The sequence below is a fragment of the Thunnus maccoyii genome, chromosome 16, assembly GCF_910596095.1.
Source record: "Thunnus maccoyii chromosome 16, fThuMac1.1, whole genome shotgun sequence".
NCBI classification, from domain to species: Eukaryota; Metazoa; Chordata; class Actinopteri; order Scombriformes; family Scombridae; genus Thunnus; species Thunnus maccoyii.
Window position 1 is genome coordinate 16,966,396 of NC_056548.1, and position 13,648 is coordinate 16,980,043.

At 40.5% G+C, this 13,648-nt stretch overlaps 1 long non-coding RNA gene across 3 annotated transcripts in view; it reads right to left on the bottom strand.

Annotated features, from left to right (window-relative positions):
- The window catches only part of LOC121881347, a 44,116-nt gene that overhangs the window by 12,154 nt on the left and 18,314 nt on the right, over positions 1-13,648 (bottom strand). The window contains exon 2 of one of the 3 annotated variants that reach the window (XR_006091756.1): positions 5,772-5,876. The exons of the other annotated variants lie outside the window; for them this stretch is intronic. This is a non-coding gene — a long non-coding RNA (uncharacterized LOC121881347). The remainder of the gene's footprint in view (positions 1-5,771; positions 5,877-13,648) is intronic. 3 annotated transcript variants of the gene reach the window in all.

Here is a 13,648-nt window from a genome sequence, read left to right on the forward strand (position 1 = left end):
TGATTCCGTCCAAAGGTCACAAATTTAATCTACCAGCACCTCAAATGGCATGTTATATTTCATTGGTTTAATCCATACAAAAATCAGCATGTAAAAACAAAGTGGACTCCAGTAACTTCCACTAGTCTCCACTGGTTGCATGGCAGTTGGCCCCAGACAAGTACAGTGTTGGTATATGGATTTTCTAAAAGTATGGTATCCCTATAGCAATCATATACTAGTGTACATTTTTCTGCAACACTGACAACCAGACTTTTATTCATCTAACATTTCTCCTCCCTTCATTTTTGGAGAGAGCCAATTCTGACTTTCTTGTCAAAATTAATTGCAATATGTTGAAAAAGAGAGTCGGAGAGAAGGATAGCAGTATTTTAAATCTGTGCTATGGGTCAAACAATGGTCAGATCACTTCAAACTCAGCAAAGGCTGCTCTGATTTGAATGAAGTCAGAGCCCCAATTAACCCCAACATTTTCCCGTTAAAACAGGAAGTGACAGGAATCAGCCATGCAGGCTTAGTCATATCAACCAGACATCGCTGCACAGCCTGCCTCTCATCTGTTCTCATCTAGTCCTGGTATGTGTTGGTGTTGTAGCAACCGATGTCATTACACTACAGACAGAGTAGAGAGATGTGAAGAGGTCAGTTTTACTATGCAAAGCTGTAAACCCCATTTTATGGTGACTTTCATGAGGCTCTTGCTACTCTGTGACTCTTTATCCGCTTAGCAGCAGACAGACCACAGCTCCACCACGACCTCTGATCTCACTCATATTTGCGTCTTTGAATGCTACGTCCAGCTGGAGACCAGGAAGTTGAAAGCTCAGCCTTTGAAGTTGGGTGTGATTAACACATAATAACACATTTCTTCTTTCCTTTAACTAATCACACTTAAAATGGCCCAATTTTTCGACTGCATAAAACAGCTGCACTGTGGCCATATTCACACAGACTAGGCTGGCTTTATGTGACAGCAGCTCTGAAAAAAGCTACTCATTTATGTGGCCATAGCCCTGTGAATTTATAGACCTTGCCGCAATGGTGTTATTGCTTACAAAGGTGACTAATGAGCATGAGGTGAGAAGTGAAACTTGTCATTAGAATGAAGCATTTGAGAGGGGCACACTGAGAGGGTCAAATCCTGTGTGAAAGGAAACGGGGATGGTGATTGAAACTGCCGGAGTAAAACTTGAGCTATGGGGTTGTGATTAAACTGAAAGGACAGACATTATGGCCCTTCTATCATTTAACACTTTGATTGCATGTCTGCCATGTCTCTGTCAGACCGACTGCTTCATCAAAGGTCTTTGTCTGGTAAGAGTGCCAAATTTGGTCCTGGACCTTTCCCTGGAGACCACTGAGGACAAGAAAGCATTGGTCAGTAAAAAATGTCCCAAAAATGTCATGTTTCTATGAGGTCTTGGAGACTTATTCCACAACTATGGGAGGTTAGATGATGATACTTGTTACGATACCTGTGTTAATTTAATAGAGCTCCTGAGATACTTAACTAAGAACATGTTACAATGTGCCTAGTTGATGATTTGTAATTGAAGATCATTGAAGCAGATTTTCATGTAGGGAAAATGAGGACATAATCCCACAACTATGATTTCATAAAAAACTGGAGCACAAGTAAATTGATAATATTTTTTACATTAGTTTTTGTTTTGATAAATTAGTTTGCTGTTGTTAAAAAAGGTTTCCAATCAACTGATTTTTTCTAATACTTACAGAAGTTGTATTATGGAGCACAATTGTTTTCCTACCAGCATTCTCGGCCATATGACAGAGGGTGCACTGATACAAAAATTGCAGTTTTTGGTGACGTGTTTCTATAAAATGGAGATTAAAAGCTCATTTTGAATTGCGTCAGGGAGCAAATTATATCCGAATTGCTTTTCCTCTTTGTGCTTTCAATAAAATACCTCACAAATGGGTACAGGGTTAAGGGGTGCCACATGAAAATGACAGAATAATAATGGCAAAGGCTATTTCGCTGGTATAAAAAAGGAATCTAAAAAGGGAAAGGCCACAGAGGTGGACACTCAGTGTAGCACTTCTTATATTTCATACCGCACTCTCCCAAAATAATATAGTAGATAACAGCTTGCTTGAACATTTAAAAAAAGATTTAGGGCATAATTCATGGTACACTTTTGCTCTACATCTTCATTCTCTTTATCGCCAGTGTTCATAAGGTTCAGACACCCCATTTTGGTCTCCACCCGGGAGGTCTGGCCCTCCCAGTGACCCTAGTGTACCCCGTCAGACTAAACAATGATGCTGGGTCACCTCTTCATGGCCCAAGACAGATGGCTGGCTCCTCTCTGCGGTCTCTACCATGGCCAAGGTCACCTCCCTTGCTCTCGTGCACCTGCACCCCAACACTCCCATCATCGTCATCTTTATTCCTGCTACACCTAGCACTGCATGATCCCTTCCCCCAACTCTACCCCTGCAATGTTAACAGAGGAGAAAATGAACCATTTAGATTCTGCTGGTGTGTGTCACACCACATTGAGGACTACATCCAACCTGCAAAAGAAAAAACACAAAACCACTCAAGTTAAAGAAAATTTCATTGGAAGACATTTCTCATGATCAGTTGATATCTATTTCTACCATCATTACTAAAGAGCTGCTCTGTTTTCACTAATGAAGGCTTGATGCAGGGTTGGCAAAAGAAGACAACAGAAAGGAAAAGCAATGAAAAAACACCAGAATAACGTGTTAAATGGCGACAAATGCCTCCTTCGCACTGTCCTGAATCAATTGGCACCTGTGTCATTCTAAGAAAGGCTCCACAGCAGACCACTGGAGAGGAGGAATAGTATTGACGAGAGGCTGTGATCCATGAGACAGGCTACCTGTCACCATCAAAGGAGTCCCTCCCTTAACCATTCAATACAGCAAACCATCAGATCAATGTCCACAGACACAGTCCTCCCCCCTGCAAAACTAATTATCTGAGCATTTTATACTGCCAAGTCCCCTCTACGCTTTGTTTATGCAGGCTGCAATTAGTGAGATAGTCAATAAAAAAATGGGGAGGTACCGATGCAAGAAGGAACAATGGCAGAAGGTGAGAGGTGGAGTCTCAGGAAAGCTGCCACTGCACAGGCAGCTACAACAGGCAGGAGGGCAGGAAGGCAGGAAGGCAGCGCTGAATGTGTGACAGCGCAGGCTGCTCACTGGGAATTTTCGGGAAGAACCGAGACGTACTGTTCCTGTGAGCTTCTCACAAGTCAAGTCCGAGTGAGGTGCCAGGACTCCGTTTTGCTGCATCAATTCCCCAGAAGTGTGATGTTGGTGGGTCTTTATATCACTTCAGCATGCACAGTTAAGTTGCTGTGAATATTTATGACGGGTTTAAAGACATCTTTCTCAGTCCCCCAGGTGTCACAAAGTGGCTGTAATCAGAATTCAGAGGAGTCTCCTGCTCTCTGTCGATAGCCTGCTTGTCTACTGAGAGTTGTAAAATCCAGAGCTGCACTCTGCTTCTAAAGGTGTGGTTAAGTAGCAGAAAGCTTAGGTTCTCATTACCATTTTTAACACTGCAAAAAAGAATGTGTTCCTCCTCAGTCAAATGTAGTTTTTTCGAGTTTCTCAAAATGGGAAACTATAAAACAGATGGTGAAGATTAAAAAAAACGTTCATCCAATGGCATCATTAGAGATTTGACTGACACATTTTTAATCTGAGGCTACACATCCTACAAAAGAGCATATCATTTAACAGACTTTAATAGCTGTGAGAGTCAATCCAAATACAAATATGTCTTTTTTGCCTCTGTGTTTGTGAAAGTCTTTGTGTATGTGTGTTGACTTAATGCAATACCGCCTGAGTGCTACACAGCAGGAGGGAAAGAGCAAAAAGATTTAAACTAGACTTTTTTCCTCTGGGATATAATGATTGTTTCTGTTCACGGCAGGTCTAAGGCCTACCATCTGTCAATAGAGCTATTTTGAATGAGTCTGAAGCTCGCCCATGTGGTTGAAATTCTGGAGGCAGATTAACATAGGGTGATACAGTTCTGCAGCGATCTCGCTTTTTGATTATTTTAAGTGCATCTGATGATTTAAAAAAGATCGGTATACCTTTGAACATCATAACGCTTGTGAATGGTGACACTGTAACTCTACTATGTGGCACAGGCCATAGATCTCCATGTTAACAGTAGAGCAGTAAGCGTTAAATCTTCCTCTAGAGAGCTGCCGAGCCAGGGCCACCAGCTTGTAAAACCTAAAGACCTACACGTTGCAATCCTTTGTGTGCAGTCTTATCTTTAATTAAATTAAAACCTTGATTTCCCTCAGCTGAGAGTTGATTTCCTCCTGGTATAATTATGCCAGCCTCACGTGTGCACTGGTGTGTTTGGTCACTGGCAGATGATCTGTCTAGAGATCATTGATCCCTGACCATCGTAGCCAAGAGCACTCATTACACTTTTGTTTACATCAGATCACAGCATACCATATTCTGAGATGCACAGTCACTGTGATGAAACTTAACTAATCTTTTCCTAAAATGTGTTTGTATTGATGCTAATGATTAAAAGTTCTATCTACTGTATGACAGTCATAGCTTTCCAATTTTTTATGTTTACACTTTTTAGCCGCCTTGTTCACAGCATTTGAATCTTTTTCTGATTCTGATTTTCTGATTTTTTTATTGCTGTTCAGAGCATGAGCAAAATGACTTGGCATGAATCTACACAATTATGACAAAAAAAAATAATACTAGTAGAGTAGTCATACCTCTCTCTCCCCTGTTTCAGAAATGTGTTTTACAATAAACATATATGAAATATACAAAATATAAAAGGAATTTTTTTGACCAAACTAAAAATCACACCATCCTGTCTATTTTATGCTGTACATCTCTAGTCTCTAAAACTGTAGATGTTTGGATTGAAAATGACCAGCAATTTAAATACATTAAAAGTGACCAACAGCAATTCATTCTCTGTCTAATTGGCATTTAGAACTGGCAGAGGTGAAGAATGAACAAGATGTAAAACAGATATAAATATGGCAATGATTAATGAACAGGCTGAGCACATTCAGTTTAATCCTGGAGAGCATCACAAAGCCATAGTCTGATAAACTAAAATATTTTTCCATGAAATTTCGCTCTTTTCCAAAGACTGAAAAGATTCCAAATTACAAAGCTTGCTTTCTTCTCATGAGTTAAACAAACAATATACATGCCAGTCTTTTTATACAAAATTTAAAGTCTAGTCTGTATTTTTTTTTCCTTCTTTAATTGTTTCCTTTCAGACACAGTGAGTAAACAGTGTGTGACTAACTTCCACAGCCCTACAGGTATGCAGACAATTAGGAAAAGCCTCTCTGTTTGGTATTATTCCCTGCAGCCATACTGCTGAGGGCAGGAGAGTGGTGGTGCCTTTTAATCAGCACCAACAGAGGAAGCTCCCATGTGTGACCACAGCCCCCCAGACAATCTAAAATGAGTCAAGAAAAATAAGTGTTAGCCCCTCGCTTTCTCCCATACTCCCTCACGATCACTCTGCTTTCCCTCTCTCACTTTCTCCCATTTCTTAACCTTTCTCCAATTGCTCTGTGACATTAGGTTGGCGACTCAAGCCTAAGTGTTATCTACATACAGCAGCCCTTGCAGTGAGGGAGCCAAGGTTTGGAAAACATAAGATCCTGTCTCAAACACAACCTTGGAAAGGAGTCTTATCAAATGCCAGGTATGCCTCAGATGCCTCAAATAGATTCAAAAACATCAAAAAAGTGACTTACAAGTGCATGGGACATCTGTCAGCAATTATCTTTTCATCCATCCATTCATCCTCCATAACCGCTTATTCCCCATAGAGCCTACCCCAGCAGGAAACTGGGTACAAACTGGGTAAAAAAGTAGAAAAACAGTGTACAGGTCACTATTCTATCACAGGGAAAACACTATTTTCTTTAACTCAATTTGCTGTGCTGTGTGTTTTCACATTTGGTTAGAATTCACCCTCTCAAATTAGGTTCCCCAGAACAAATCAGAGTAATAGTAGTTTTCTTTTCTATAATTTGTTTTGAAACCAAAACAAAGGGCTTCCCTACTCAAACAGTTTCCTGACAACTCCGGCATAACAGACGGAAGCGTCCTCCTCCCCTTATCTTAGAGGAAGACGCTCTTTGTTCTGAACAGAGTGGTGAGAATCTTTGACAACATCAAAGAGTTGCAGAGCGTTTCTCCAACCAGTGCGCTAATGAGAGACGACCATCCTGCACGAGTGTGATTACGGCGGCTTCATTAAGGGGTGAACTGATACCGTGCGCTCAGCTCTGGAGCTTCTGCCTTTGGGAGCTCTTTTCCTACACAGAACTCACATTCACTGAAGATCAGGTCTGTCAGCGATGAGTGACTGGGTTAAAGCACTTCTCTGATGACTTTTGATCTTTCGAAAAAAAAAAACCTAATGAGTGGTTTCTATTGTAAAATCTTGAGAAGATAAAGCATGTTGAAAGAAGGCGACATGTAAAATCAGTATCCTGCTACAGCTGGCAGAAACCTGCTCTGCTGTGAATTCTCCTCGGGGTGAAAAGATCCTGTATGCAGCTAAGCTCGATGTGTTTATCATTGCCTTGAGAACTATTCACTCAAAATAGAGAGGAAGGGGAAAAACAAAAGGGACTCAAATAGCATTACATGTCAAAAAACATAAACTCAACAAATCAACAGAAACCAACGGAGAGTAAGAAAGAGCAGGAAATTGAGAACGACTTGACCCTGGATTTCATTCCTTCACAGGGGGGACACCAGTAAGAGTTTATTTTCACCAGTCTACAGCAGCCATGCATCAAAGCATCTCACCTCTGTATTTACAGCCTGGTCACCCCGCACTGATATTGTTATGGATTATTCTGTAAAACTGGTCTTTGTAATTTATCGTGGTTTATAGATTAATTGCTTGACCTTTTTGGCCATGCGGGGGAGTGTGTGTGAGTGTAAGTCTGAGTCTGTGAGTGGGGAAAACAGACAAAAAAAGAAAAACTAGATGTGTTTATTTGGCAAATTTCTACAAATTTAATCATAAAACATAGCAAAATGGCATCTGTAAAAGCACCATTACCAGATGAACGACCACCTGATCACACCCGCTGACCCGTATTACCTGCTATACAGGCTTTCAGCAGAATTAGCAACAAAAGCTCTGACTCCACCGTTTGATACACAAACCCCTATCTCCCCCCCTTCACTTCCTCTATATGGGGGTGAATGATTCAAGCCTCCCTCCACATCTCCACCCTCATCCCATCTTGCTATAATTATTTGAGTTGCATTAGGTCGCCCATTAAAATTAGCAATGTTTTATGGTAATTCCTTTTGAAAAACCCTGTTGCTGAGGGAGATAATTATCTCGATTATTCAGGATCTCATACCCAAGATGCATAGGGCACACAGCGTCCCATTTGCTTGGGGCCGTTCTTACCCACACGTGGAAATAATTGAAATGTGGCAGATGTTTAATCATTGCTATTTTAAACGCAGTAGATCATGATGAAGAGTGTATCATTCTAATATTACAAAGTATGATAATCACACATTTCATACAGGCTGTGTGCAATTATTTTCTTAGTAATTTAAATGTAGTACTAGTGAAATGTTTATCAAGTTCACGATTCAACACACCAAGGAAAACCCTGAATTAATACCAGCTTGCTTGTACAAAGCATAAATAGTGATTTTACACTCCCCTTATGAAGACAAATCCAGCAACATAAAGTACAGCAGTATAGAAAATGACAAATCCAAATATTGCAGAGGACAGGAGCAGAAAATAAACAATATTATATATGATGTAGAATATGTGCAATACTAAGGCAACATGATGGATCAGTGGCCAGTTTTGAAAAAGACTTTCCAGGAGGACACCAAAGGAAGCGTGCTGGCCCGATATGATCTGGAATTCTCTTAATAACAAGGGTAGGCACAAGGGCACATGGTCTCAGAGGACATCATCTATAATTCATCTGAAGATCTCATGAAATAACAATGAGATAATATCACCATATATGTTTTACATCATAAACAGGAAAAACACTATTATCGCTAAATATTGTCTTATTTCCTTGCATGATTATAATTTTAAATGGACAACTATATGCTGTCATGAAAAGCATTATTAATATTTGATTGAAATTGAAATAAGTGGAAAAATTGGCATAATCTTGTCGGATCCATGAAGTCGGTCATTTAAAATGAATAGATCTGCTGGTGAAACAGATTAATTTGAAGAGTTGATGGTAACTCAAAGAGCTTTTTACCACTTTAACGCAAAACTGCAACACACCTCCAGCCCTCAGAGGCAGATATAGTCTCAGGAACGTTATACACCTAAAGAGATAAGTGATATTTTATGTATTTATTTTATTTATCAAATACTTATTTATACTATATATTCATATTTTTGTTATTGTCAACAAATACCATAACAAGACCACAAGCAACAATGAGTTTGTTGCTTAGAAGCCTGATACAGCTTATTCCACTGTGCCATACATCTCCATTGTTGCCTAAAAATGATTACAAACAATCAGTGAGCCATAGCGTTTTACTGGGTGACACGTTCCTTCATTACAATGAACATGTAGTTTATTTTGGCCAATCAAACATCAACCGTCCTGCTGCCATAAATACTAGGAACATGAGGGATGAAAATAGTCTGAACAAACGTTACTCCTGGTTGGCAGTAGAAATTAATGGGCTTGGGGCCAAAAACAGGGTAGGGAAGTCTGAAGTATTAAGAGACGGACTAACACATTGTTGGTTTTGGTCCTTTTTTGGGGATTTGTTTACAATAAGAAAAATATAGAATATTACTAGCCTTATCCTTTAAGACCTGTCCATCACACACTTTAATACTTCAGGACACTAATAAAACATTCTCATCTTCATATTAATTACCATTAACAGACTTCACAAAGGTGTCCATCTGTCTATGTGCTTGTGAGGGCAGATGTCTCTCACCCCATGGTCCACCTCTCACCCTGTGAGCCTCCCTCCTCTGAAGCAGGTCTTTTAATTAAAACATTGTACCAGGACTGTACCATGTGTGGAACGCCCCTCCTTCCATTAGAGGAGCAGGTTGAGCCCAGCATCAAGCCGAAGTGGATGCGCCGGGCCTGCCAGGACAGAGATGTGATAAGAGTAGACATAATATAAGTACCTCACAGCAGGGTGGAGTGAGGACATGGAGATACGGTCGTGGTCCAGATGCCCCTCCCTTGATGCCAAATAAATTTTAAAAAATCTGTACATACGGAGACGAACAGGGAATATGACATAATTACAAGAGCCTATGTTGAAAGAATCAAGATGGATGATTATAGCAGGAAATTAAAATTCACCTTAGTTTTCGTGACATAGATTTCTGCAGACCTTATCAGTGCTGTTAGCTTGTCAGCTCATGAACAGGCGGAGGAACCATACAATATCATCATGTTTTATGGACCTTTCAAACAGAGAATGACAGCCACATGTGGAGCCACACTAGCATGCCCTGCGGCTCTCTGCTCCTCTTATTGAGAGGGAACATCCTGACTCAGTCATAGAAACAGCTTTTAGTGCACATCTGTATGCTCATTGGTGTAAATGTTTATAACTAGCCATCTATGCAGTTAAACTGTCACATAACTGTCATAACTGTTAAAAGTTAGAGCTGTAATTAAGGCCTTATTAGTTGAGTCCAAGTCAATTCCACAACCTGATCCAGTTGAAATTGTGTCAAAACCAGGTCTAATTGAATTAAAGGTTCCATAAGGGGGTTACTATAAACCAGACATGATTCTATATGACTTAAACATTCATCAGATTTCTCACTGAAAGTGTTGTAATAAGAACATACAAACGGTTTTTATCAACAGACTTTCAAATCATACTTCTTTTTCTCGATCTTTACTAGAAATGGAAACTTCTCAAATACATTCGTACATGTTCGAGCCTGAATCTGATCCGAACCTTAGCAACAACCTCAGCAACAAAGGCAGCCAACGAACGGCCGTTTGTGGGCATGCACGAACAATCTGATGTCATCATGAGGAGGAAATAAAGGTAACATTGCAAATCAAGTGGTCAGGGCAGGCTGAAGTCTGGGCTTTTGACTTTCAGAGAGCATTTTTACAGATGTTCACCTAAAGTTTTGGACCTTTGACCGTGTTCAGCATAGATACTTAACATCATAACAATATAAAAATAACAGAAATTCACAAAAAGCATGATATGTCCCCTTTAAAGGCAGACACTGTCAGTTAGTATGCATATCCACAATCTCTAGACAAACAAGACACAAAATATAACAAAGTGTGTATTTCTGGTGTATTTGAACGTACATTTGCATAAAATTGCTCAAATGCAAATTGTGCAGACAACATGCACATATGTGTAGGTGTTGCAAGTGCATATGGGACAAGATTTGTGTTCAGGTTTTTCCCCTGAGAATGCAATTACAGACCAATTTACACCCCCTTATCTTTCTATGCTGCATTTGTCTTTAGCAATGTGCACTTGGGTTGAAATGAAGCATGGCAATGGTCTCTGTTTATGAACACTATCAAAACACAGCTGAATTGTCTGCCATATGCTCCACCATGCTCAGGTTGCCCATCAAAATGACTTCAAATTAGAGAGAATTCATCCCTCGTGTTCCTATTTGATTTGGGCTTTCACTCTAAGTCCACTTAGCTTCAACAGATTACTGCTAATTGGTCTTTTTTTCCTTGCCAGAATGGTTGCCACCTAGCTCGAGTATCTCTCATGTCTTGTTGTTTGAATGTCTACAGTACTCAGTTGCTAACATGCACGCACAATGCTGCATTTAACACCGCAGCCCTTGGAATGGTTTTTCACTAATGCTTCTTCGGATGAGTAACTGAAGAGCAAGAGTAAATCTCCCGAAGTGGTAATATGTCTACAAACACCATTTAACAATGCCTGATGAATATTCATTTCTCTTGCCTGGGCAGGAAATCCCTATCAGCCATTTTACAAAGTATAGCACATAATTATGCCACCTCTAAAATGGAGATCTAACGCCCAGTTTTGTCTAATGCCCCCCAGCTTTTAATTAACTAAATTACTGCATACTTCTCCCCCCATTGATTACTGCTATGGGGATTGATTATTTCCACACACACATACATATACACACAGACCGCTGCAGGTGGGAAAACTACTTCTAATGAGAGGAAGTGTTTAAAATGAATCATGGAACTTTTAACCAAACCTTTACTCTGACAAAATGAAAGTAAAATATAGACACTGTGCAATCTTTGGGTTTTATCCTTCTGCTTAACCTCATTTGCAAATGAATCATATTAGAGTTTTTGCTAGAGGGAGTATAAATGTCCTCTAAGAGCAGATAGAGGACACAGATATCTGGCTCCTGTGGAGATCCCTAGTGGACAGTCTTAGCCTTGGATCACTGTGGGACAAAACCGAACCCCAGCATATCCACAGCTACAGATTATACACCCCACAGCTATGGGGAGGAAACCACATTTTTACCCCACCTATGCAGCTATTTCACTTGACACATGTGAGGAGATGGGCATTAGCTGGTGAAGCTGCATCCGTATACTTTTATAAAGATGGACATTTTGAACCAGAGTGAAATTGCGAGGCTAAATTGAATAAGACTGGATGGAAAATTGCAGGCAATGTTTTGCCTCCCAGTGCAGAGGGAGTATGCTTGGAGGCATGTGCTGTGAATGCGATCAGTCAGTAGCGCTTTTTCTGAATCTGGAGTTACTGAACAGACTGGTTCTTGTTTCAGCCTCACCTTTAGGTCTTCCACAAGAGAAGCAAGTATTATCATGAGATGACTAATATTTGGGCTTTTAACCACACCTTAATTTGAAGGTATATGATTAAAGGCAATAAATCAAATATTCAATCTCGGTTTGCTGTTAAGCTTAGAGAAGAACAAATATCAAGAAAACATCAAGGTAATACACAAAACTTACAAAAACTATGTGCATTAAATAGTTGTAATTCTAAGTAGGGACTTACTTCCATTTACAGCACAGTTTACAAGTGCTCAAATCATCATACAATATGAGACTATGCCTGAGGCATCCTTTGAGGGAGCTGCAGGGCTCCTGCTCTCTGAATTACTGTAACCTCATAACCACATTGAAAGGCAAGCCCAAAAAACAATTCAAAACTTGTAGGCAAATTTGAATACATACACATGTGCAGGCACATACACAATTTTTTTTTCCCCAGCTGTATAACTCCTATGGATGGTGAACTTATTGACTTTGCTTTTCTCTTGCATCAGATCAGCCAGTGAAACATCTGTCCATATGCTTGCTGACCATTACTTTTTCATCCAAGACACTCAGTGTTGCAGCTGTATGCATATGGCACCTTTTGTGACATTCAGAGGAAGAGGTGATTTGCAATCTCCCCACCACACTGACATTCAACAACATGGGCTCCATGTTATGATAGAATCTCTCTCTCTCTTTTTTCCTCTGCCCCCCTTCTTCCCCCTCTTGGGTTCTTAGAGAGATGGTACAGGCTGCGGCTGCCATAGCCCTGCTGTCAGACTGCCATAGCAGCACCTCTCTCCCTCTCTCAGCCCATGGGGTACAGCTGACAGCACATGATCCTCAGAGCCAGACAGCCAGCTCGAGCACAGCAAGAGAGCCTTCAGCTACTGCTGACATATTCCAGGGCCCATTTCAACAGATGGAGTTTTTAAACAGGTACCGTTTGGGGTAAAATACCTCGCTTGAGGGTACAGCATCTGGTCCATCACAAATTGGATGATGTACCCCACATATCTCCCTCTGTCTCACATCTTCAACCCATATCACCCTCAGCTCTCCTTGCCTTTCTCCTCCTCCATTATGTAGTAGATGGGTACTGTCCATCAGAACAAACACAACATCCTTGTAAATAAAGAAGCCCTGCTGCGGAAGATATGTAACACTGACAAAGCGTTATTGTGCTGATTCATTTTCAGATAAAATTTCAGTCCATAATTCCAACCAATATAATTCAGTAAACAGCTCAAGCATCACATCAACAGATACAATTCAGTTCCACTCTGAATTTTTTTCCCTCTCTGCTTGGCTAAGGTCTATGAGATGACACAGTGTTAAATCTCATTTCCGCAGCAACTTGAGCCTTGTGGACCACTCCAAGTCTCCATCACTCACGCTGCGCTCAATAACCTTGGACTCATATTTCTCTGGCAGTGATTTAACGACTTACAAAATTACATTGCGGTTGGTGGAGCCTGTGTTGATGTTGATATCTCTACTCTTTACTGTCCTGTGTCCTGTCAGTCTGTTCCTATTATTTATCATGACTTACGCCATGACACATGAGCAACGCCCAATCGGCCATTCATCTCCCTGTTAAATAATACGTGCCAGGCCGGGTCCAGATCAGAGGAGCAAGGTGAACTATGAGGTTTTGAAAACTGCAGCAGATGAATTACAACCACCACGGAGTTCCTCTGAAGTTGTGCCATCGAGCATCTTGCTTCGGTCTGACAGGCTGTAAAAATAAATTTACACATGCGAGACAGTTACTGTAGATAGATTAGTGAGTTGCTTAATCCTGCTAGATGGAATTTATGTGTTTTTATATTGCAGAATGCCACAAAATTACC